The sequence below is a fragment of the Ornithorhynchus anatinus genome, chromosome 1 (assembly GCF_004115215.2).
Source record: "Ornithorhynchus anatinus isolate Pmale09 chromosome 1, mOrnAna1.pri.v4, whole genome shotgun sequence".
NCBI lineage: Eukaryota > Metazoa > Chordata > Mammalia > Monotremata > Ornithorhynchidae > Ornithorhynchus > Ornithorhynchus anatinus.
The window spans coordinates 77,623,734-77,651,363 of NC_041728.1; the positions used below are offsets into that span (position 1 = coordinate 77,623,734).

The following is a 27,630-nucleotide window of genomic DNA, read 5'->3' on the forward strand; positions in this document are numbered from 1 at the left end:
AAGAACTATCCCGGAAGAGAAGAATCTGGGGAGAGTTCTTTTCTTTTATTCTACTTTTGTCAGTGATAGTTAGGGACTTAATCACCATGGTAGGAGCATTTGCATAGTTAGATTACTGAACTATACCTTATTGTGCTATTGTCTTCCTGAAAAATTGGGGCATTACATTCAATTACATACAATGCATAAACTAGACTATAAATTCTCATGAACTCGGTGTTTCACTCCTCTAAGGAAAATTAGATTGACTTTCCAATGAACCTCAAATTGATTTTAAAATTTAATAAACGAAAGCCCTGAAAACAGGATTGCTGAGCATATTTCCTAATTACTATCTTTGGACCCAATCATTGTTTGGGATCTTCTAGACCTGAGCAACACATTATTTCAACTTTATGCAGAGCATTTACTGCACACTAATATTTCTCTTTTCGACCACTGGAATTAGGAGCACGCTGTTGAACCTGGTAAACTTGTGGGAATCCCAACTCGCTTACATTTATTTCATCATGGGTATATTCTTCATTAATTAAATGTTTCTGGTTTTTGGTCTTAATTGAGCTTATTAAAAATGTCTAGGGGATGCTTCTCCTCAAAAGCCCGATGCACCTCACATAGTATTTATACAACAGAGGATCCTAAAAAGTTGGTATAGTGTATAGACTAAATACCAAAAGGTGAAAGTCTTCCCAATCACACATTTCCCTTTAGTGCATAACTAGTTAGCATTGCTCATAGATTTCTTTAGAAACTAAATATATATAGTTATGAATAATCCATGACCATTCCCAAAAGTAGCAAGTACTTATTTGTATTCTAAAGAAATGGTAGATGCAATATGAAAGACTACAGCACTACTACTTTTTCTTCAGATTAAGCTACAGTTAACCCAAATTTCATTTGCAAAGAACTGGATTCAAAAATATTACAACTTAGCATCAAACATGAAAATAAGTCCAGTACACATCTGAATACTCATAACAAGTGAAACCCAAAATGGTAATAATTATGCATAAGAAATCTCAAAAATGCTTTCACTCAAAGACTGTGAAGAGACTACTTATTTCTACATGGGATGCTTGTGGTGTACCTGTGAGGATACTTAAAATAGGAAATTTAGGTTGCCTGTGTTTCTTGGAGAATCCACTCTGATAATTTTAACAAGGCAATTCAGGCCAACAGAAACTGCACGAAAGCAGATATTTCATTCATTCATTCACATTTGTTAACCATCAATAAGCCTGTGAACATCACAGGATACAGGCAATCCTTGATTTACAATTTTTCAAGTTTGCAAAACAAATTTATGACTTCCAAATATTAACAGCTTGTTTCTTGTTTTTGCTTTTTTTAGGACATTGGGTCTGACACCAGCCCTCCATGGCCTAGTTCTTTACTGCCTACAGCAGTACAGTCCTGCATCTTAACAGTGAAGCAGTGTGGCTCAACGGAAAGAGCCCGGTCTTGGGAGTCAGAGGTCATGGGATCTAATCCTGGCTCCACCACTTGTCTGCTGTGTGATCTTGGGCAAGTCACTTAACTTTATCGTGCCTCGGTTACCTCATCTGTAAAATGGGGATTAAGACTGTGAGCCCCACGTGGGACAACATGATTACCTTGTATCTACCACAGTGCTTGGCACATTGTAAGTACTTAACAAATGCCATCATTATTATTATCATTATTAACAGAAAACTGGGAGTCAGTTGTTGCAGTTCTTGAAAAGCTATCAATCAACAGCATTCATTGAGCTTTTTGTTCATTCATGAAACCGCATTCATTCATTCATTCATTCATTTGTATTTATTGAGCACTTACTCTGTGCAAAGCACTGTACTAAGCACTTGGGAGAATACAATTTAACCACAGACACATTCCTGCCCACAACGAGCTCACGGTCTAGAGGGGGAGATAGACATCAATATAAATAAATAAATTATTAGATGAATAAATAAATAATTAAATTCTTGCTACTTGGCAAGCACTATATTAAAGCACTGCAGTAGGTACACAATAATCAGGTTGGACATAGTCTCTGTCCCACATTGGGCTCACAGTCAATCTCCAATTTTTACAGATGAGGTAACTAATGCACAGAGTAGTGACTTGCTCAAGGTCACAGATCAGACAAATGACAGAGCTGGGACAGAATTAGATCACGCTTGGATTTGTACACTTCATTCACCCCTCTCATAGCGGTTATGTGCATATGCATAATTTATTTTAATGTCTGTCTCCTCTCCTAGTCAGTAAGCTCCTTGTAGGCAAGGGACATGTCTACCAACTCTGTTATATTTTACTTTCTGAAGTGCCAACTACAGTGTCCTGCACACAGTAAGTGCTCAATAAATACATCTGATTGATTAGTGGGGGCAATGGAGACATGGGAGTGGACCGCTGCCCCTGCATCCTGTCCCAATCTGTCTCTGCCTCTGTCCTGTGGTCCTGCCAGGACGGGGAAGTAGGACTTCAAGCCAGTGAATGGTAATTAGTCAGATGGGGGCTTGGGGCTTTGACATTGGCTACTGCTTAGTTTAAATTAAAGATGAAGGAAGGAACCATGAAACCGTTCATACATATACTGCACAGTTCACTGCCAAGGGAATATGGTGGGGAATGGGAAGGGGTTAGGGAATTGGCTTGTCTATGGTGATTTGATACCCAAATCTACATCTCCTCCCCTGTTCTCTCCTCCTCTCTCCAGGCTTGTATCTCCTCTTGCCTCCAGGACAGGTCCACCTGGATGTCTGCCCGCCACCTAAAACTCAACATGTCTAAAACTGAGCTCCTTATTTTCCCTCCCAGACCCCGTCCTCTCTCTGACTTCCCTGTCACTGTGGATGGCACTACCATCCTTCCAGTCTCACCGGCCGCAAACTTGGTGTTGTCCTTAACTCAGCTCTCTCATTCACCCCACACATCCAATCCATCACCAACACCTGCCTGTCTCACTTTCACAATATCGTCAAGATCTGCCCTTCCCTCTCCATCCAAACTGCTATCATGCTGGTTCAAGCTCTCATAATATCCCAACTGGATTATTATGTCAGCCTCCTCTTGGATCTCCCTTCCTCCTGTCTCCCCCCAATCCATTCTATTCTTCATTCCTCTGCCCAGATCATCATCCTACAGAAGAGCTCTGGGCATGTCACTCCCCTCCTCAAAATCCTCCAGTGGTTGCCTATCAACCTTCGCATGAAACAAAAACTCCTCACTTTTGGCTTCAAAGCTCTCCATCAACTTGCCCCCTCCTACCTCACCTCTCTTCTCTCTTTCTACTGCCCACCCCGCACGCTCTGCTCCTCTGCCGCCCACCTCCTCACTGTCCCCCGTTCTCACCTATCCCACCGTCAACCTTTGACCCACATCCTACCAATGTCCTGGAATGCCCTCCCTCCTCACATCTGCCAAACTAACTCTCTTCCCCTCTTCAAAGCCCTACTGAGAGCTCACCTCTTCTAGGAGGCCTTCCCAAACTCAGCCCCCTTTCTCTCTGCTCTTCCTCTCCTTCCTCCCCCCGACCCTCTGCTCTTCCCCCTTTCCCTCCCCTCAGCACTGTGCTCATTTGTATATATTATTTGTTACTTTATTTATTTTGTTATTATGTGTACATCTCCTTGATTCTATTTATCTTGATGATGTTGTCTTGTTTTTGTTTTGCTCTGTTTTGCTCTGCTGTCTGTTTCCCCTGTTTAGACTGTGAGCCCGTCATTGGGCAGGGATTGTCTCTATCTGTTGCTGAATTGTACATTCCAAACACTTAGTGCAGTGCTCTGCACATAGTAAGCTCTCAATAAATACTGTTGAAAAAATGAATGAATGAATGAATAGTATAGAGGATGGAGTTTGCGTGATTTGGGATATATCAAGAGGAGACTGAGAACACTACTTGTGTGTTGCTTTGAATTTTAAATACACCTACATATTACTCATCTATTTTTCAGAGTAGCAGAGCACCTTACTAAGGGCTGGGAAAGTGTTCACAGTTCTGGATAATTTTTGTAAAAATAGGAGGAGTATCAACCGTTGGAGTAGGAACGAGTATTACAGTTGTAACATGTTTCCTATGAAGAAATTGGTTCCAATTGCCAATAATTCAATTGAAGATATAGTTTTCAAGAAATAAGTGTGCCATAAATAAGATAGCTGTGATCTTTCTTTGGAAATTAAAATAAATACAAGTCTAGATTCAGGATTTACTACTTCTCTTGGGACACTAAGCAAAGCAAGGGAGTGGGTTAAGCATATTTTATCTTTGCTTTGAAAGGGGAAAGAGATTCAAGTCATTTGTGATATCAAATAACAGCTGGCACCTGAAAGAGTTGATTTGACCCAAGAAGGACATATCCATGAATACATAAATTATCAAAAGTAAAATGGACATTTATTGAATAAATTTCCTATTGGCAATGATTAAATAAAAAGAAATATGATGCATTGTGACTGATTTTACTTGTTCTTTCTTGTTGCTAGGGAGACAAATCCTTTGATCAGTCATAGGTTCCGTGTACCAATTTGACAGACTCCCTTGCAAGAAGGAAAGGGGACTTAGGGGAATTATGTAGAATCATAAGCTGTATTGCTTAGTGAATGTAGGGAAAAAAATGTATAAATTGGAAGCTCTAACCTTAGTTTTTTCAAATATTCTTTTGAATGACTCTAGGTATACCATGGAAACACACAGACTACAACATCTCTAAATATGAAAATGATGACATTTTAAGATACTGAGAATTTAAGTTAGTAGCAATAGGATGTTTTGTGAGATGTGAGTTTTGTATTATCCTTAGTACATTCAATTGTTTATTCAGGTATTTCATCCTGATATATTTGTACTACTTCCTGATATAGTCTTGTTATTCCTTCTGCTCCCACTATCTACTTTTTAATTGTTTTCTTCACATGGTATGATAAGATCCTTGTGGGCAAAGAATATATGTCTTACTTCTGGCGCTTAGTACAGCACAAATCACTGAGTATTCATTCATTCATTCATTCAATAGTATTTATTGAGCGCTTACTATGTGCAGAGCACTGTACTAAGCGCTTGGGATGAACAAGTCGGCAACAGATAGAGACAGTCCCTGCCGTTTGACGGGCTTACAGTCTAATCGGGGGAGACGGACGGACAAGAACAATGGCACTAAACAGCGTCAAGGGGAAGAACATCTCATAAAAACAATGGCAACTAAATAGAATCAAGGCGATGTACAATTCATTAACAAAATAAATAGGGTAACGAAAATATATACAGTTGAGCGGACGGGTACAGTGCTGTGGGGATGGGAAGGGAGAGGTGGAGGAGCAGAGGGAAAAGGGGAAAATGAGGCTTTAGCTGCGGAGAGGTAAAGGGGGATGGCAGAGGGAGTAGAGGGGAAGAGGAGCTCAGTCTGGGAAGGCCTCTTGGAGGAGGTGATTTTTAAGTACGGTTTTGAAGAGGGAAAGAGAATCAGTTTGGCGGAGGTGAGGAGGGAGGGCGTTCCAGGACCGCGGGAGGACGTGACCCAGGGGTCGACGGCGGGATAGGCGAGACAGAGGGAGGCGAGGAGGTGGGCGGCAGAGGAGCGGAGCGTGCGGGGTGGCGGTAGAAAGAGAGAAGGGAGGAGAGGTAGGAAGGGGCAAGGTGATGGAGAGCCTTGAAGCCTAGAGTGAGGAGTTTTTGTTTGGAGCGGAGGTCGATAGGCAACCACTGGAGTTGTTTAAGAAGGGGAGTGACATGCCCAGATCGTTTCTGCAGGAAGATGAGCCGGGCAGCGGAGTGAAGAATAGACCGGAGCGGGGCGAGAGAGGAGGAAGGGAGGTCAGAGAGAAGGCTGACACAGTAGTCTAGCCGGGATATAACGAGAGCCCGTAATAGTAAGGTAGCCGTTTGGGTGGAGAGGAAAGGGCGGATCTTGGCGATATTGTAGGAGTGAAACGGCAGGTCTTGGTAACGGATAGGATGTGTGGGTGAACGAGAGGGACGAGTCAAGGATGACACCGAGATTGCGGGCCTGCGGGACGGGAAGGATGGTCGTGCCATCCACGGTGATGGAGAAGTCTGGGAGCGGACCGGGCTTGGGAGGGAAGATGAGGAGCTCAGTCTTGCTCATGTTGAGTTTTAGGTGGCGGGCCGACATCCAGGTGGAGACGTCCCGGAGGCAGGAGGAGATGCGAGCCTGAAGGGAGGGGAGAGGACAGGGGCGGAGATGTAGATCTGCGTGTCATCTGCGTAGAGATGGTAGTCAAAGCCGTGAGAGCGGATGAGTTCACCGAGGGAGTGAGTGTAAATGGAGAACAGAAGAGGGCCAAGAACTGACCCTTGAGGAACTCCAACAGTTAAAGGATGGGAGGGGGGGAGGCTCCAGCGAAGGAGACCGAGAATGACCGGCCAGAGAGGTAAGAGGAGAACCAGGAGAGGACAGAGTCTGTGAAGCCAAGGTGAGATAAGGTATGGAGGAGGAGGGGATGGCCGACGGTGTCAAAGGCAGCAGAGAGGTCAAGGAGGATCAGAATGGAGTAGTTGGATTTGGCAAGAAGGAGGTCATGGGTGACCTTAGAGAGAGCAGTCTCGGTAGAGTGGAGGGGACGGAAGCCAGATTGGAGGGGGTCTAGGAGAGAATGGGAGTTGGAATTCTAGGCATTCCTAGAGTAAATAGCAGTGACTGGTTGATTGAGTTGAGTTGTCCTGCATATACTGCAACTGGAGCCTGTTGAACAGGGCCCTGGAAGAGTATAATAATAATAGTAATAATAGTATTTGTTAAGCCCATACTATCTGCCAGACACTGTACTGAACACTGGGTTAGACACAGGATACTCAGGATGGATTCAGTCCACGTCCCACATGGGAGTCCAAGTTTGAATCCTCGGTTTACAGATGAGGTAAGTGAGGCACAGAGTAGTGCAGTGACTTGCCCAAGGTCACACAGCAGACAAGTGGTAGGTCCGGGATTAGAATGCATGACCTTCTTGCTCCCAGGCTCGTGATCTATCCACTCTGCCATGCTGCTTCTACAAGTACTCAGACGGTGTCTTTCATTTATTACCTCACCTCCCAACCCTATTTTCCCTGTTACTGCAATTTCAGCACTTCCTAAAAACTGGGGCACTCAATTGCTCCCCTCCTCCCCGCCCTCCCTCCCCCCAATGTAGCAATCATACTTTGTTCCTCCTTTCTATTTGTAATCTATTTTACTGTCTGTCTCCTCTGCTAGATTGTAAGTGCCTTATATGCAGAGATCAGATTAATCAATCAATCATATTTACTCAACACTTTCTGTGTACAGAGCACTGTACTAAACACTTGGAAGAGTGAAATACAATGGAGATGACAGACACTACTAAATATTGTACTTGGCTACTAAATACTATACTTTCCATAGCATCCAGTACAGTGCTTTGCACAGAGTAAGAACAAAAGGCCTTCCCAGACTAAGCCCCGTTTTCCTCAGCTCCCCCTCCCTACCATGTTATTTTGACTCGCACCCTTTGCTCTTCTACCTTTCCCTGTCCCACAGCATTTATGTAAATATGTATATATCTATAACTATATATTTATTTGATGCTTGTTTACTTGTATTGATGTCTGTCTCCCCCCCCCCCCCCGCCCCCAGACTGTAAACCTGTTGTGGGCAGGGATTGTCTCTCTTTATTGCTGTAATTTTACTTTCCAGTGATTTGGAAAGTGTGTGGGATGGGTTGTAGGAGAATAGCAAGGTGAGGTAGGTGCAGTCAAGGTGGCTTAGTGCTTCAAAGCAAATGGTAATGAGTTTTTGTTTCATATGGAGATGGGTAGGCAACCACTAGAGGTTCTTGAGGACTGGGGAAACATGGACTGAATGTTTCTGTGGAAAAATGATCTGGGTAGCGGAGTGAAGATTGAAGTGAAGACTCTAGACTGTAAGCCCGTTATGGGCAGGGACTTTCTCTCTTGATTGCTGAATTGTACCTTTCAAGTGCTTAGAATGTATCTATTTGTTGTATTGTACTCACCCTCAAGCACTTAGTATAGTGCTTTGCACACAGTAAGCACTCAAATATGATTGAAAGTGCAAATGTATGGTAACACCAAAGTTATGGATTGTGAGATAGGAAGGATGGTGGAGATGTCTACAGTGATGGGAAAATCATGGGGAGGACAGGGTTTGTGTGAGAAGATAAGGAGTTCTGTTTTCAACATGTTAAATTTGAAGTGTTGGCAGAAATTTTAAGTAGTAATGAATGATTTGAAGGCAGGAGGAAATGCTAGACTGCTGAGAGAGAGAGATTAGGGCTGGAGATGTAGATTTGAGATTCATCACATAGAAGAGTAGTTGAAGTCATGGGAGCCAATGAGTTCTCCAGGGGAGTGGGTTAAGATGAACAACAGACAGGGTCTCAGAAGTGAGCCTCGAGGGACCCCCACAGTTAGGATGTGGTGGCAGAAGAAGAATACGTGAAAGAGACTGAGAATGAGTGGCCAGAGAGATAGGAGAGAAGCAAGAGAGAACAGTGTCAGGGAAGCCAAGCTTGGATAATGTTTCCAAGCGAAGAAGGTGGTTGACAGTGTCAAAGGCAACTGAAAGGTTGAGAAGGATTAGGATGGAGTAGAGGCTGTTGGATCTGGCAAGAAGGAGATCATTTTAGAGGGTGGTTTTTTTTGTAGTGAAGGAGCAGAAGCCAGATTGGAGGAAGTCAAGGAGAGAATTGGAGGAGAAAATTTGGAACAGCTGATGTAGATAATTCACTCAAGGAGTTCAAATAACATGTCCAGTGGTTTCCCATCACTCACTAGATCAGAACTGACTTTCCCAGTATCTACTATAAAGTCCTTCAATAGACTATTCTAGGCAAGAACCTGACAAGGAATGAAAATCAAGGGCCAACCACAGATAGCTCAGTGTTTTCCCATACATGGGACAGAATTCATTTTTCTTAGCCTATTTTAGCCCCCAAACAAAAATACTGGTCCTGAAGCAGAAAGAGCTGGAATTTACAGCTGGAAACCTTTTGAGATTAGAGTCTTTTGGAGAGAAGCTCAAGTATGGTCATTTGGGATTTGGGTTAAACTGATGAGACTTACCTAAGGAGAATTTTCCTCATACCTCTCATGTTCCTCTACTACCCTTTTCCCTCTGCTTAGAATAGGAATAAGTCTGACTGGCAATCATGTCAGCTAGCAGCTGCACTGCTCTCACCCTGCCTCCTGCTGCATCAATCACCAACTCCCTGAACTCCTTCATGAAGAGGACCAGAACTCTTGGTTATAATAGCCTGCTGCTATTATAGCCTCTGCTGCCTTTGACACTGTCGACCATCCCCTCCTCCTCCATACCTTATCTCACCTTGGCTTCACGGACTCTGTCCTCTCCTGGTTCTCCTCATATCTCTCTGGCCGGTCCTTCTCGGTCTCCTTCGCTGGTGCCTCTCCCCTCCCATCCTTTAACTGTTGGAGTTCCTCAAGGGTCAGTTCTTGGCCCTCTTCTGTTCTCCATTTACACTCACTCCCTTGGTGAACTCATTCGCTCTCACGGCTTTGACTACCATCTCTATGCAGATGACACGCAGATTTACATCTCCGTCCTGTCCTCTCCCCTCCTTCAGGCTCGCATCTCTCCTGCCTCAGGATGTCTCCACCCTGGATGTCGGCCCGCACTAATCAACATGAGCAAGACTGAGCTCCTCATCTTCCTCCAAACCGGTCCTCTCCCAGACTTCCTATCAGATGATGGACGACCATCCTTCCATTTTCAGACCAAATCTCGGTGTCATCTTGACTCATTCTCGTTCAACCCACACATCCTATCTGTTACAAGACCTGCCAGTTTCACCTTTACAATATCGCCAAGATCCGCCCTTTCCTCTCCACCAGGCTACTTACTGCTATGGGCTCTCGTTATATCCTGGCAAGACTACTGTGTCAGCCTTCTTCTGATCTCCTTCCTCTCTCGCCCGCTCCAGTCTATTCTTCACTCGCTGTCCGGCTCATCTTCTGCAGAAACGTTGGGCATGTCAATCGCCTTCTTAACACCTCAGTGTTGCCTATCAACCTCTTCTCCAAACAAAACTCCTCACTCTGGGTCTTCAAGGTCTAATCACTTGCCATTCTACTCTCCTCCCTTCTTCTTTCTAACACCGCTGCTCGTCCTCTGCGCCACCTCCACGTCCCTCGGTCGCTATCCGCGTCGACCCCTGGGGCCACGGGTCCTGGAACGCCCTCCTCACTCCGAAACTGATTCTTTCTTCAAACCCTCTTAAAACTCACCTCTCCAAGAGGCCTCCCAGACTGAGCTCCCTTATCCTTACTCCTCTACACCCCCCTTCACTTCTCGCAGCTTCCTCTTTTCCCCCATTTCCCTCTGCTCCTCCCTCTCCTTCCCGTCCCCTCAGCACTGTACTCGTCTGCTCAACTGTATATATTTTCTTTACCCTATTTATTTTAATGAATTGCACATCGCCTTGATTCTATTTAGTTGCCATTGTTTTTTACGAGATGTTCTTCCCCTTGACTCTATTTTATTGCCATTGTTCTTGTCTGTCTGTCTCCCCGATTAGACTGTAAGCCAGTCAAACGGCAGGGACTGTCTCTATCTGTTTGCCGACTTGTTCATTCCAAGCGCTTAGTACAGTGCTCTGCACATAGTAAGCGCTCAATAAATACTATTGAATTGAATAGCCTGTTTTCCAGAGGCTCTCCTCTCAAATCTAGGTTTAAATTTCAAATGATTTACACAGGTTTTTCACTAAAGGAAGAAATCTCTCTGTCCCCTGAAGTAGTAGTGCTTTTAATATGTCTAGCTCATAAATCACATTTACACTTTCAAGACTTCAATAAAATAGGATATTTTATAGTCTGTAGCAAAATTATCTGGAAAGTACAGTCGAAACATGAGAGGGATGCAGATAGGAGACCACACACATCTAGGCTCTGCATCTTGTCATCCTTTGGGGATAAATTTGTCAATTTTAATCTATTCCAGGGCAAAAACATTTTTACATACAGGGTACACCTGATGCTAACAAAGCAGTCAGAGAAGATGCAATTAATGATAACCCACAAAAAAGTATTCTTTTTAGTTGAGGTTTGAAACTATTATTATTAATACTCGCTCATTAAGTGTAGTACAAAAGAATTCTGTGATTCTAGTGTCATCTTGCAGGCATTAATGGACCTTATTTGTATGTTGCTGCTAAAAGTAAATTTGATCATTTCAGGAGCATATCAAATCTATTTCCTTGATTCTATTTATCTCTCTTTGATTCTATTTATTGCTATTGTTCTTGTCTATCCGTCTCCCCCGATTAGACTGTAAGTCCATCAACGGGCAGGACTGTCTCTATCTGTTACCGATTTGTACATTCCAAGCACTTAGTACAGTGCTCTGCACATAGTAAGCGCTCAATAAATATTATTGAATGAATTTCAATTTATGTCCTTTTCCTGGCTTTAGTTTTGTATTTTTTGTAACAAGGTCTCTATGTTGCTATCCACATATGAACAATTTAGCAACTGCACTGGGGAGACAGGGTATCAATTTTTGTGTTTGATATAGATGGAGTGTTGGGTGTGTGTGTACCAAAAAGTTGTACTTTACTGAGCTACTTAAGTTACCATTTCTTCAGGATTTCATTAGACATCCTCAAAGACACCCACATTCTGTTCATATTGAAACATACATACCTATTTTACACACTTTTATATTTTTAAAAATCAATCAGTAGTACAGATCAAGCAGTTGTGTGCAGAATTTTCTACTAAAGGTTTTGGAGAGTACAACTGAACTAGAATTCGGGAGAATATAGTCTAGTGTTGGAGACTGATGCAAAATTATTTAGAGAAAAAAATAAAAGAAAATAAACCAATATGTAGTGTTTAAGTACACACTACTTATGGAAGTGCTACAGGTGTTAAAGTGCATAACTGGCAAAGCAATCTGGATTGGTAGAAACTGGCAAAAGGAATGCTGCGGAGGAGATAAGTTATTGGGGAAGGTCTCCTGGAAGAGATGCTCTTTCAGGAGGGGTTTGATTTGGGGAGAGCAGTTGACTGGCAATTTTAAACAGGAAGAAGAGATGAGGTACAAAGGTACAATGAGTAGGTTAGCTTGAGAAGAGCAAGAATATGAGCTGAGGTGTACTGAGAACAAATAAGGGATAAATAAAAGGGAGAGGACTGATGGAATACCTTGCACCAATGGTCAAGAATTTCTGCCTGATATAGAAAGTAACTTATGAAGGTTTTGAGGAGTGGAAGATGTGTGGTGAATGATGCTTCAGAAGAGTGATCCAGGCAGCATAGTGTAGTATAGAGGCTGGGAAATCAGTGAGGATGCTGATGGAGAAGTCGAGGTATCTTGACCAGCACAGTGGCCATGTTGTAGAGAAAAGTGACAGTATTTGGTGACAGGCGATATGAGAATTGAAAAGGAGAAAGGAGTCCAGGATAAGAACAAGGCTATCGACTTTGGAGATGGGGAGAGTAGTGCTGTTAAAATCAGGGAATGAATAGGCAATCATGTCATCCAAGCCAGAAATGCCTTTATTTGTATACAATTTGAACATCTGCATGCTTACATAGGCTCTCCCCATCAGTAGTATCCTCTTTAATCACAAAGGGCCTATCTATAGCTCTCTCTACATATGCATGTAGTTGTTTAGAATCTGAGACCTTGTCATTTTTCACTTACAATTCTACTTTAATAATTGATTCCTTTTCTGCTTGCTATATTTCCTTCCTCACATTTGCATTATTCTTTACCCAGGTACTATTTCTACAGTTTGATATTTGTTAGCTTATAAGACTAGGAAGTAGTTTCTGTTTGTCAAAAAGGTCTTGGAATAATGGCAGAAAGCTTTAGGCTGAAAGGAGACTTTTCTATACCAAGGGGGTTACAGGAAATCCAAAAAGGAGCAGGAGGTTTATGCTACAGACAAAAAGCCAGTCTTGGGAGAATAAATCATTCCATGCATTCTTAATACCAGCAGGCCATAGCTGGAAGTACCTGTTTTCCTTCACAAAGGTAAGTGTGATGTGGTGAATAGAATACTAAACCTTGGCTTCATCACTGTCACCAAATAGCACTTGTTGAGATTCACCGGAGACTCATCATGATTTGCAGCAATTGACTTCAGTCTTACAATTCAGGTTCTCCCTGAAAGATGGACTAATTCTTCCCACTCACCTGCCGCAGAAGGAACTCTGAAACATTATCAAGTTGATATTTACAGAGGGCTTCAAACTCTGTGGAAGAACCAATGATATAAAGTATTATAATTAATACTGCTAAGTTCCTGACACTGTTGTATTTTGCTCGTACATTCCCAATAATTTTAAATCACTAGCACCTGGATAGTCAATTACAAAAAATAAATATGGCCTCTAAGTTATTTCATTCTTGCTCTCAGTGTTATCCTTTTATTTTTGCTTTATATTATATAAATAATGATAAACATCTTACACTTGAAGTCAGTTTTGTGGTTACTGTTCTAAAGCATCCTAATTTTATAAAAAGAATATGAAATATAGAAGTACAGAAATATTAAATAAACTTCAAAAGCAATGCCATTTCAAAACTAAAAGAACACTTCCTTGGTGTACATAGTATATATGTATCCTTGGAGTCTGGTCTGGTGGAAATAGTACCTGAAGAGGATTAGCACTGTTGGATTTATTTTCCAGCTTTCCCAGGTTTTAGAACTTTACATCTAAGTTTTGATTGATGATAACTCCACAAGAAAAAATATACTCTTCCAATAAGTTCTAACAGATGCTTCCATGATTTTGAATTATGACCATAAATTAGCAGTGTTCCTTTATTATGCATGGCAATAATATTAGTCTTTATTAAATTCTACTTATTAATAATACATAATAATAATAATATTGGTATTTGTTGAGTGCTTACTGTGTGCTAAATACTGTATTAATTGCTGTGGTGCCTGTCCCACATGGGGATTGCAGTCTAAGAAGGAGGGAAAACAGATATTTAATCTCCATTTATAGTTAAGGAAACAAGTACAAAAGGAGAGAAGCTTGCCCAAGGTGACCCAGCAGGCAAGTGGCAGACTCTTTCAATCTGTTACCAAATCCTATCAATTCAACCTTCATATCATCACTAAAATCCACCCTTTCCTCTCCATCCAAACTGTTAACATGTTAATCCAAGCACTTATCCTATTACACTTTGATTACTACATTGGTCCCCTTGCTGCCCTTCCTAACTCCTCTTTCTCCTCACTCAAGTCCATATTTCACTCTGCTGCCTGGATTAATTTTCTACAAAAGCCAGTCAGTCCATGCCTCTTCATTCCTCAAAACCTACCATAGTTGCCCTCCACTTCCACATCAAACAGAAACTCCTTACCACAGACTTTAAAGTACAAAATAACCTTGCCTTCTCTTATCTGACCTCCTTGATTTCCTACGATAACCCTGCCCACACACTTCACTCCCCTAATGCCAACCTACTCACTGTAGCTCAATCTCATCTATCTCTCTGCCAACCTCTCATGCACATCCTGACTCTGGCCTGGAACATCCCCCCTCTGAACTCTATCCTTCTTTATATTCAGCAGATGCTTATTTTCCCCACCTTCAAAGACTTATTTAAAATACATCTTCTCCAAGAGACCTTCCCCTACTAAGTCCTCATTTTCCTCTTCTTCCGCTCCTTTCCACATTGCCCTAGCTCTAGGATTTGCACCCTTTATTTACCCCTCCCTCAGACACATAGCACATAAGTATTCATAATTTATTTATTGAGATTGTCTGCCTCCCTCTCCAGACTGTAGCTCATTGTGGGTAAGGAACGTTTCTACCAACTCTGTTCTACTGTGCTCTCTCAAGTGCTCAGTACAATGATCTATACACAGAATGTACTCAGGAAGTAAGATTGATTCATCAGAACCCAGCTCTTCTGACTCTCAGGCCTGTGCTCTTTCCATTAGGACATGCTAGTCTTTGCTGCAGAGCACTATACTAGATGCCTGAAAGGTCCAGAATAAAGAAGTGACACATTCCTTACCCACAAAGAGCTCTCTAGACTGTGAGCCCCAAGGGACAGGGACCTTACCTAATTCCTCTAGACTGTAAGCTCACTGTGGGCAGGGAATGTATCTGTTATCTTGCTTAGTACAATGCTCTGTACTAAGCAATAAATGCAATCAAATGGCCAAATCCTACCCGCATATTCTTTCCCAGTGCTTACTGGGCTCTGCACACAGTAAAAGCAGCTTAATATGTACTACTACTACTACTAATAATAATGTTGGTATTTGTTAAGCGCTTACTATGTGCCGAGCACTGTTCTAAGCACTGGGGTAGACATAGGGGAATCAGGCTGTGTCATGTGGGGCTCACAGTCTTAGTCCCCATTTTACAGATGAGGGAACTGAGGCACAGAGAAGTTAAGTGACTTGCCACAGTCACCACAGCCGACAAGTGGCAGAGCTGGGATTTGAACTCATGAGCCCTGACTCCAAAGCCCCATGCTCTTTCCACTGAGCCATGCTGCTTCTCCAGCCACGCTGCTTCTCCTTAACTACTGTTACCACTTAAAACTGTTACTACTTAAACTGTCACATGGAAAATTAACAGAAAGAAATGTTTACTATTAATTCATTCAATCAATCATATTTACTGAATGCTTACTGTGTGCAGAGCACTGTACTAAGCACTTGGAAAGTACAAATTGGCAATAGATTGTGACAATCCCTACCCAACAACGGGGCTCACAGTCTAGAAGAGGGAGACAGACAACAAACAAAACAATAGACAGGCATCACTACCATCAAAATAAATAGAACATAGATAAATGCACATCATTAATAAAATAGAACAATATGTACAAATATATACAAGTGGTGTGGGAAAAGGAAGAGGGTAGAGCAGAGGGCAATGGTGAGGGGCAGAGGAGCAGAGGGAAAGGAGGAGCTCAGTCTGGGAAGGCCTCCTGGAAGAGGTGAGCTCTCAATAGGGCTTTGAGGAGAAGAGAGTTAGTTTGGTGGATGTGAGGAGGAAGGGCATTCTGGTCAGTGGTAGGGGAGGCCAGGGTTTGACAGTGGGACGGGGAGAACGAGGCACAGTGAGGAGGTTAGCCGCAGAGGAGTGGAGTGTGCGGGGTGGGCTGTAGATGGAGAAAATGGAGGTGAGGTAGGAAGGGGCAAGGTGATGGAGAGCTTTGAAGCCAATAGTAGGAGTTTTTGCTTTATGCTAAGGTTGATAGGCAACCACTGGAGATTTTTGAAGAGGGGAGTGAAATGCCCAGGCTTTTCTGCTGAAAGATAATCTGAGCAGCAGAATGAAGTATAAACTGAAGGAGGGAGAGACAGAAGGATGGGAGATCAGAAAGGAGGCTGATACAGTAGTCAGTTTGGGATATTATGAGAGATTGTACCAAGCAAGTTAGCAGTTTGGGTGGAAAGGAAAGGGCAGATCTTGGCGATGTTGTGAAGGTGAGAGTAGCAGGTTTTGGTGATGGATTGTATGTGTGTGGTGAATGAGAAAGCAGAGTCAAGGATAAACACCAAGGTTGCGGGCTTGTGAGACGGGATGGATGGTTGTGCCATCCACAATGATGGGAAAGTCGGGGACAGGACAGGATTTTGGGAGGGAAGATAAGGTTTTCAGTCTTACACATGTTGAGTTTTAGGTGGCAGGAGGATATCCACGAGGAGATACAAGGTTGGAGGGAAGAGAGAGAGAACAGGGGAGGAGATGTAGATTTGGGTGTCATTTGTGTAGAGATGATAGTTAAAAGCCATGGGAGTGAATGCATTCACCAAGGGAGTGAGTATAGATGGAGAACAGAAGGGGACCAAGAACTGACCCTTGAGGAACCACTACAGTTAGGGGATAGGAGGTGGAGGAGGAGCCCATGAAGGGGATCGAGAATGTATGGCCAGAGAGATAAGAGGAGAACAGGAGAGGACTGAGTCCATGAAGCCAAAGTTAGATAAAGTGTTGAGGAGGAGGGGATGGTCGACAGTGTCAGAGACAGCTGAGAAGTTGAGGAAGATTAGGATAGAGTAGGAGCCATTGGATTTGGCAGGAAGGAGGTCATGGGTGACCTTTGAGAGGCCTGTTTTGGGGAGTGGAGCGGACAGAAGCCAGACTGGAGGGGACCCAGGAGCAAGTTAGAGTTGAGGAATTCGAGGCAGCGAATGTAGATGACTCGCTCCCGGAGTTTGGAAAGGAAGGGAAGGAAGGAGATAGAGAGATACCTAGAAGGGGCATTGGGGTCAAGAGAGGGATTTTTTTTAAGATGGGGGAGACATGGGATGTTTGAAGGCAGAGGGGAAGAAGTCATTGGAGAATTAGCAGTTGAGGATGGTAGTTAAAGAGGGGAGGAGAAGGGGTGAGAGTTTTTACTAGAGAGATCCAAGTAAATAATGGAGCACATGAGGGCTAAGGAGGGTGCATATAAGTGTCTACGTGTTAAGAGGAGATTGAAGGGATGGATATTAGAACTCTGGATGCTGGGCAATCAATAAGGGAAAGCTTTTCAGAAAAGGTGGAGTTTTAGAAGGTATTTAGCTAGGGGGAGAGCTATGGGTTGTTTGATCAGGGGAGGAAGGGAGTTCCAGGCTGGGAGAACATCTTTAGGAGGGAGCAGAAGGTGGGTGAATCCAGAGCTAGGTACAGACAGAAGGTTGGCTTGAGAGGAACAAAGACACATGTTGGGGAATCACAGATGAAGAGATCCAACGTGGAGAACCTTAAAGCTGACTCTGAAGAGTTTTTGTCCACTGAGTTGGCAAAGTTAGGGGGGGGAATTGGGTTTAGAGGGAGTGATTATATAACATGAAGAGAACTGCGGACAAATTTGGTAGATTTAGGGTTGGTTGAGAGGATTTTAATGAACTTCTGAGCTGTTATGAAAGGATTAAACCCATTTTGAAATCAGCATTTAAAATAATTTTTTCCAAAGATTTCAAAGAGTAAATTATATAAATAGTATCACACATCAGAACATTCCACAAATGAGGAAAGGAAAATTCAGACAAGAGGTTTTATTCCAGACTAAGTCATTAATTAGTCCATGTCAAATTACCGGTGATTACTACTAACATCTATTGCTTATTTTAATGTTCTGATGGTATCCAGAGACTTCTGAATTGTTTTCTTTCAGGCTATATAAAAAGAAAGCCCAGAGGGCTTATTTAATACCTCACCTAGTTTATTCATTGATAATTCCGGTGGAATAATGCAAATGAGTTAGACCGGAGAATGTGATCCAGTTTACATTGCTCAGAACCTGGAGAGGCTCATAGCATTCCTCTAGATGACTTAATTATCCACAAATTACTACCAACAGAGTAAATAGCCACTTTTCAGCCCAACTTCAAAAGGTGCTTTTTAATCTGGAAAGTGCCACAGAGTTTAGAAAAACAGCAATTATTTATCACTTCTACTACAAAGGTTGCAGTACACAGCTTGCTTTAAATGACAGATTGCTCCATGGGTTAGGAAATTAGCTGCTGAATAGGTCAGGGCTTTCTCAAATAATCCATTTTAATAACCAACATTCTCAATTAGAGGAAGACTTGAGTAGCATTACTAGTGAACTGTCAAAACTTCATTTGGGGGCTTTACATTGCTACAGCTTATAGTATTTATAAGCTCTATTCATTTTTTTATTTTCCTTTTAAAAAAGTGATTATAAAGAGCCTAAACATTTTTCTCTAGTGCTACAATTCTAATTCCAACTGATCTTCTAAATTGAATCCTAAAACAAAACTTGAACAATTCTAGATTATGAATCCTGCTGCAACAATAAATTGCTTGTCTTCAAAGGGCTTCTTAATAACACACCATGTTATCTCTCCTGACTCAGGCACTTAGCTACATTTTATTTTCTTTTTCATAAACCTCCTTTATATATATCTCTGTGTAAAAAAAAATCAAATTAAAGAAGTCTGTTTCAGCAAGATTCAAATTCAGATATGTATTTTTATTAGAAAACTGCATTAGCAATTCATTTCACCCTGTCTTTAAATAAGAACAAAACAGCATTTTATTTCTACCATTTAACCTTTGAGTATGGGTTGGCAGCATCTGTGTGCAAGCACATGTGTTTTTCAGATGAAAAATTAGGGAAAAGACTTGAAATATCACAACCCAGACAGTTCTGAATAACTAGCCCTCTTTTAGCTAATGAAATAACTTAAGATTCACTACTCTCATGTCTCTCCAAAGGTCACCCACTAGCCTCCTTGTCTTCCTAAAAGAGTGAAGTACAGCACATGGTAGGTTTTCGTCAAAAGAGGCATTGCCTTTCTCTTTTGCTGACAACGCCACTGACCTTTTGAAAATTGGTAATTTCAATTGAGCCCTGCTTTTTGTTTCCAGTGGATGGAGCACTGTACTGGGAATTAGGAGACCTGAATTCTCATCTCAGTCCTGCTATAGCTCGTGAACATGGGCAAAGACTAAATGAGCCATACACACACATACAAACACACACCCTATCCCTCCTCACTCCCCACAATTTGCTACACACATGCCTGCCTACATATTAGTTGCATTTCATGCCGAGCAGGAAAAATGATGTCAGGAAGAAACACTGAGAGTGATGCTGAGAAAAAATATGGACACTCATCAATTCATTTGAGTGAGTTCTCGGTCCTGAAATTTTAGGACTAAGGCTCACCTGTAATTCCTTAAAGGGAGACTCTTTTTGAAATTTTACCTCTTTGGGACTATTCAGTAATATTTTAAGTAATCATTCTTTGGAAAAATACATGTCAATGGTTAAACATGGAAAGGAACCCTTAATGCTTCTAAAACAGTAAAAATGAGGAACACTCTATAGTTTAATTTTAAAAAACCTTCATTCAATGTTTCATGTTTCCCTAGGAATCCTAAGTGGTTCCCAAATTTTCTAGACCTTCAATCTCAAGTTCTAGAGAACAAAGATTCCTAAGAGGAGTTCTGTGTTCATGTCTAAGTGGACAAAACCAAGCAGAGAACCTATACGTTGCAGTGTGAACACTGGCCTAGGTAATGCGGAGACTCTGTTTGACAGCCGATGATCACGATGGTGAAAATTAGAAGCTAAAATTTCAAAATTTGTTGTGTGGAAAAAACACAAAGAGAAGTAAGCTATTGGTCTAAAAGTAAGAAACTGCACCATCACCAAACACTGGCAGAGCACACAAAGGTAGTCTCTTGCTATGCTGTCAAGTTTCAGATTGCAGTGCATGGAGGCATTTTTGCTTTTGCTTCAGTCAGTTTTATCCCTATGAGTATTTGAAAAGAGTGATTCCTTTCTTGATTGCAATGTACTATGCTGGTCTATTTACGGCAACTGACTTTGATCAATCCCTGATATTTGCATTTCCTTTATCTGTAATTTATTTTAATGTCTGCCTTCCACTCCAGACTGTATAGTTCTTGTGGGCAGGGATCATATTTTTGAACTCTGCTGTAGGGTACTTGCCCAAATTCTTAGTACAGTACTCTGTACACACTAAACAATTAGTGCATACCACTGATTATCTAACTCCTAGTTTCAGCAGACACAGCATTTTCTGAGGTTTGTTTTACTGATCTTAAAACACTCCTCTGTCCCCTTTGCTTTTTACTGTCTCATATCAGTTTAATATAGACCCGCTATTTGGGTATTTTACTACCATCCATGCACCTCACATGGCCCACCCAGTGCAGCTGAATTAAGATGAGCACCATTTAAGTGCTAAAAGTCCAACTTCTTCCCAACTACTTTCTAACTTGCTTACGTATCTATCTTTAAAAAAAAGCAAACAAAAAAACAAACAAAAAAAACCTCTCCTGACCCCACATCTCCCTCCAGTTATTACCCCATCTTCTTCTACCATTCCAATCCAAACCTCTTGAGAGTGTTGTTACACCTATTGCCCCACTTCCTTTCCTACAATTCTGTCCTTAATCCCCTCCAATCTAGATTCATCCTTCTCCTCCAAGGAAACAGCCCACTCTAAGGTAACCAATAACTTCTTCTTTGTGAAATTCTGATGACCTCTAATCTATCCTAATCCTTTTAGACCTCAGAACTGTGGTGAGCCCACAACTAAGCTGCCTTATTAATGACTGTTTGTGATCCCATGAACAGTAACAAGGAGAGACTGGCAAAGGCACTGATGGGCTTTACTCGGAGGCACGTGATTTTGGGCCTGCAGGGACAGATCATAGAGAGAGGCGGGGTTTTCTCTCCCTATTCGACCCAGTAACAGGCCTGTACTAATGAATGACTACCTCATAGAGTCACAGCGTGTGATGCCTAAGGCAGCTAAAATGTGGTTGCTTTGAGGTATGCATGGGGGGCTATTTAGAGGTAGCATGTAGAAGAGCAGAACTATGCAGAGAAGGAAGCATGCTGAGAACAGCAGCCATCAGCACTTGACAGCAGTAGTAAGCAAAAGCTTCTTTTGGAAGCAGAAAGAAGAATCATTGGCAGAATGGGCTCCTTTGACCACAGACTGCATTGGACCCGTGGTGGAGTGGAGTAAATGTGTATATATGTCACTCCCCTGTAGTGTTGGTAAAGCTAAGTAAAGAACTTTCACATTAACCTTGCTCATCAGAGGTGTGGTTTGACTTCTACTATGTGCTATGGAGGCTCCTCCGGTCCAGGAAGATCCTGGTTGATATGAACCGGGGGCTTGTGTCAAGAACTGCCTCAAAACTGTACGTTACCCCCTTCCCCTTGAAACTTTATCCAACCTTGGCTCACTGACACTTTCTCTCTTGGTTTCTCCTATCTCTCTGATGGCTTTTTAGTTTCTTTTTTTTAGCTTCTCTGCCCCCCACCCTCTGACAGTGGGGGATTCCTCGATCCTTGATTCTAGGTCTCCTTTTATTATCCATCTACATCTACTCCCCTTGGAGAACTCATTCACACTTCTATGGCTTCAACTACTATCTGTATGCAGATGATTCCCAACTCTATATCTCTAGCCCTGCAGGCTTGTCATTCATTCTGCCTTCAGAATATCTCTACTTGGATGTCCCTCTTAGCGTGGCTCAGTGGAAAGAGCGGGGGCTTGGGAGTCAGAGGTCATGGGTTCGAATCCCGACTCTACCGCTTGTCAGTTGTGTGACTTTGGGCAAGTCACTTAACTTCTCTGTGCCCCAGTTCCCTCATCTGTAAAATGGGGATGAAAACTGTGAGCCCCACGTGGGACAACCTGATCACCTTGTATCCCCCAGCACTTAGAACAGTGCTTTGCACATAGTAAGCACTTAACAATACCACCATAATAATTCTCAAAATCAAATCCCACCCAAATCCTGTCCTCTCCCTGTCTTCCCTCACTGAAAGCTTGGTGTTGTACTCAACTCATCTCTTATTCCATCCACATATTCAATCTGTCACCCAAATCCTATAGGTTCTACCTTCAAAACATTGCTAACATCTGTCCTTTTCTCTCTATCCAAACTGTTACCATGCTATCCAAGCCAATTATCTTAACCCACCTTGATTACTGCATCTGACTCCTTGCTGATCTCCCTGCCTTTGTGTCTCCCTACTCCAGTCCATACTTCACTCTCTGCATGGATCATTTATCAACAAAATGTTCAGTCCATATCCCCTCACTCCTCAAGAACCTCCAATGACTGCCTAGTGATCTCTGCATCAGCAGAAACTCCTTATCATTGGTTTTAAAGAACCCAGTCAGCTCACCAATTGCACCTCATCTCCTGATCTCCTACTACAGGCCCAGCCCACACACTTCACTCCTCTAGCATCAGCTAACTCACTGTGCCCCACTCACATATATCTTTCCCACATCCTCCCCATCCATATATGCCAGAAACACCTCTCTCCATCTTCAAAGCATTATTAAAGTCATAGGTCCTCCAAGAAGCCTTCCTCAATTAAGCCCTCTTTTCCCAGCTCCCTCTCCCTTAAGTGTCATATATGCACTTGGGATCTGTGACTTTGGGCATGTTGATATTTGACCCACCCTCAACCCCACAGCACTTATGTATGTATCTTTATATATTTAAAATTATTGATAACTCTGTCTTTCCTCTAGGCTGCTAGCTCGCTGTGGGCCAGGACTATGTCTGCTAACTCTGTTTATATTGTACTCCCCCAAGTGCTTAGTACAGTGCTCTGGACATTGTAAGCACTCAGATACCACTGATTGATAAAAAGAGTGACTTTGGGCAAGGCCTTAGTTGTTTGTGATCCTGCTTTGATTGATCCTTAGTATAATTAATTGTGATGCTGGTGGAATTGCTCAAGATGTGGAATGTGACACCTGTATATGGTATCCTGTTCTCCCAAATATGAGGAAGGTTGGGATAACAGCATGCATACTGAAACTTAATGACCCCCTGCTACTACTCTCAATTTTACAATTTCCCAAAGGATATTCTGAACCTCTTGATTCATTTTTTTTTACATGTCATTCCACGGGTCACTGCAATGCCAAGTTAACAGAATTATATGACATTAAGCATTTCTGGTTCTCTGAACAGTTTCCTTTAAGGCTATTTTCAGCCTATAAGGCCTAGATGACTCAGACAAAGAATGGGCAATTCTTTGCATGTCTTCTTGTGTATATACCTATAGGGCACAGGCATGTCGATGGTACCATTCTTGAATAACTATGTCTAAGACTTCTGATGATGCTCCAAGTCTGTTGAGTTTGAAGAGTTTACTAGAGAAGCACAAAACTGTTCTAACCCTTGCATCTAAGTGTCTCATTGTATTTTCCAGCTTGAAAAGGGGGCTTCCCTGATGGGGAATGGATTAGACAGGGCATCTCTGGCACTGATACAGTCAGTTGGGAAATAGTCTCAGAATCTTATAGGACTTTTCAAGTAAGTCTAATTAAAGCAATTTCTAGATTCTGGATCCGTTCACAGCATCAGAAGTTTTTATATGGCCTGTGGCAACCATATAAAGAGCTAAGCATTGCTTCCTGAAGTCTCCCTTCTACTTGAGAGGCTGCAAAGATTTTGCACTGTGATGTGAAGCCACACTGATTCCAGCAGTGTTTGTTTGACAATATTCTTCAGAAACCATTCTGGAGTACTCTTGCTAGGAGCTTGCTGTGATGTAGAATAATGAGATGTTTCCAATGTACATATCAATCAATGGTATTTATTGGGTTCTATGTGCGGAGCACCATACTAAGCAGATAGGAGAGTAGAGTACAATAGAGTTGATAGACCTGATCCTTGCAGACATTGAACTACATTATAGATAGAAGAAAAAGTAGCATACATGAGTGCTATGGGGCTAGGATTTCAAAGTCTTAAGGGGTTCATTCATTCAATAATATTTATTGAGCGCTTACTATGTGCAGAGCACTGTACTAATCGCTTGGAATGTACAATTTGGCAACAGAATTGCAGCTAAGTGCACAGGCAAATGGAACACTGCTATAATCTAACCTTATGCCTTTATTCTTGAAAGATAATGATGATGGAGCTATCTTTGAGATCCTGGAGCTTTCCCTCAGTATTTCATGTGTTCAGGAAGAGTTTGTGTAAATATAAAACAGAGTATCCCATCCATGCCTGCACATTTCAGAGGGCATGCCATCATGTCCAGGTGCTTTCAATTTTTCATAGCTCCAATTTGCTGTGGTGACTTCTCAACATTTGGGACAAAAAGACATTCATTATATGTTTGGAATGTTTTCTATATTTTGAAGGCATTATCTTTAATAGTGGAAAGAATAAGTAATGAATAATTAGAAGTCATAATTATTGGTGGTATTTCTTAATCACTTCGTGTCAAGTACTTGTAGTAAGCTTTGACATAGAAACAAGAAAATCAGACTGGGATCAGAGTAGGAGGGAGAGCAGAGAGAGAGAGAGTATCTTAGTCCATGTTTACATCTGGGAAATTGAGCTACAGAGAAGTTAAGTGACTTGACCAAGGACAACCCAGGACGGTAAGTGACCGACCTGAGATTAGAACTAGGTCCTCTGATCCAAGGCTTTCAAACACCTATAGTATTTTCCTAAAGCCTCTTGTTGTCATGTGTTTCTAGTTCAGTAATAGTTTTGCTGCGAATAGACTGCGTATCTCTGATTCACTGGCATCAAACCTATCTAGGTGACTTTTACTGTACATTCTAATGTTTGGACAATTAATTGCCTGTTATATAGTATCATAGAGAAATGCCATTCATTGTTTATATAGATACTGTAGTTTGTGAGGTCTTCACAGATATCTTTGTTCTCCAGCAACTTAAAATGAAGCTGTCTTGGAAGGTTGGAGGCCATCTTTTAGTGCAATGGTTATAATAGACAGTGTGGGCTTAGAACGTATCCATGGATGGACTCTCGTTCTCTGGTTCCACAGGTAGCTGGGTGATCCCTCCATAAAAATTAAAGCTTCCATCTTCTAAAGTTCTTTTTTGATCCCAAAGGCACCATTAAGCAAAGCACCTTTAAACTACTGCAACCTTAAACTTTTTTTTCTCTTGGAAGGCCAAGCCTGCAAGCATTTGATAACTTTTAGCTAGTCCCAGCAAAGTGGAACTTAACATCTAACAGAGTATAGAATTTGCCTTTTGCCTCTGGTCCAGTACTCAGTCTCCCCAAATTGAAGGATTAAATAGGTGCAGATCTTTATCTACTGGGAGTGGGTTCTGATTTAGAATCCTCCCTCAAATGATTTGCTTAAAAAAGTGGACAACCAGTAGGCCTGCATTCGTATTAAGGGCCATTTATTACAAGCCTGTAACTAACATTTATTAGAAATGATTGTTCACCAGCACCACTAAAGATTGTGTTCACTGACTGAAAAAAATCTTTTAAATTCTAACCCACAAAGCCACCACAAGCTGAATTGGGTTATTATTCATTCAGGTGAAATGTACTAGTTGGGCGATATCTTATCTACTTAATAGGATCATTTCTCCCTCCTGTTTTTGAAGAAACAAAATTCAACTCGAAGTCACAATTCACTGTATGTAAAACTGTAGATCCCACAGATAGTCCTTATTCTACATCACATCCCCTTCTTTATGTTCAAACCGAGGACAGATTTAAGTGGTCTCGGTTAAAGCTTCACTTTGTCAAATATGGCAAACTGTATTTTCTCTCAGAATGTTCTTAAAAAGAATTCAAATAGAAAGTTCATCTTTACTTTAGGAACATATCAAAACAACTATATTCTCAAGCAATAGCATATATGGCCTGGCATTTCCTGTCATTTTCTGAGGTCTGATGCCCAGGGTGATCTCTAGGTTCCTAGAACTCTCAGCTATTTACAACCAGATATGGATTTTGTCAGAGATCCAAGATTTTACCCTCTGAGATTGCCCGACCTGGTTTACTGTCACCATCCAGGGAGTCTTCAGTCTGGATCACCAAGAACGCACATGAATAATCTGGGAAGAAGCAGTGTTGCATATGGATAGAGCACAGAACTGAAATTCAGAAGGTCATGGGTTCTAATTCCGCCTCTGCCACTTGTCTATGTGACCTTGGGCAAGTCACTTCACTGGGCCTCAGTTACCTCATCTGTAAAATGGGGATTGAGACTGGGAGCTCCATGTGGGACAGGGACTGTGTGCAACTTAATTTACTTGGATTCACCCCAGCACATAGTACAGTGCTTTGGACATAGTAAGCATTTAACAAATGCCATCATTATTACTATTAAAGAAAAAAGCAGCATTAATTACATGAGAATATCAATAGCAACAGTGGTTGTACAGTGAAATCAAACTAAATTTATTCAGTTGTATTCCTTTAATAATGATGATGATGATGATGTTGGCATTTGTTAAGTGCTTACTATGTGCCAAGCACTGTTCTAAGCACTGGGGTAGATACAGGGTGATTAGGCTGTCCCATGTGAGGCTCACGGTATTAATCCCCATTTTACAGATGAGGTAAATGAGGTACCAAGAAGTGAAGTGACTTACCCAAAGTCACACAGCTGACAAGTGGCAGAGCCGGGATTAGAACCCATGACCTCGGACTCCTAAACCCGGGCTCTTTCCACTGAGCCCCACTGCTTCTCTACTTACTATATGCAGAACCACTGTACTAAGCACTTGAGAGGTACAGTACAACTGTAAACAGAAATATCCCCTGCCCCCTAGGAATAACTCCCCTACCCTGACACCTCAGGAGTGGTCCATTGTCCGAAATCTACTGTTGTGCTTCCTCTTCTGTGGGCCCACCATCCTATAATCATTCCTGGTTGTTGCTATGCTGGACCTTTTAGCCTTTCTGGCAAACACCAACTTCCCAAAAGCTTCCTTCCAGTTGCCTAAATGGAGAGATTTTAAGACTGTTCCTGGTATTTCTTCCTCATTTTCTAGCCCTTTCCCTGGCCCATTTCTTTCTCATTACCAGATGGATGAGAAACAGTCACCTAGATTTTAAGTTAACTGTAGTTGGGAACGTCTGCCAACTTTGTTATATTTACTCTCCCAGGTGCTCAATACCAGTGCTTGGCACACATTAAGCCTTCAGTAAATACCGTTGATTCATGTTCCATAAAGCAGGTTTCCCTTAAAACATCTGGGTTTTTCCCCTTTCATCTCTGTGTTGGCCTAACCTGGCTTATACTGTGACTTAATAAAGCAGGTGGCCAAGATGGGCAGAGGCATGATGGACCTGGTATGGCGGAGACAGCAGAGTGGGTGCAGTGGCAGGCAGGCGGTGTGTGCGGCTGAGGTTAAAAACTTGTAAGTGCTCCCTCAAAAGAA

General features: G+C 42.0%; 1 long non-coding RNA gene across 1 annotated transcript in view; it reads right to left on the minus strand.

The window, feature by feature from the left end:
* Positions 1-12,494: 12,494 nt before the first annotated feature.
* The window catches only part of LOC114816559, an 80,763-nt gene continuing 65,627 nt past the window's right edge, over positions 12,495-27,630 (minus strand). The window contains exon 3 of the long non-coding RNA XR_003764355.2: positions 12,495-13,201. This is a non-coding gene — a long non-coding RNA (uncharacterized LOC114816559). The remainder of the gene's footprint in view (positions 13,202-27,630) is intronic.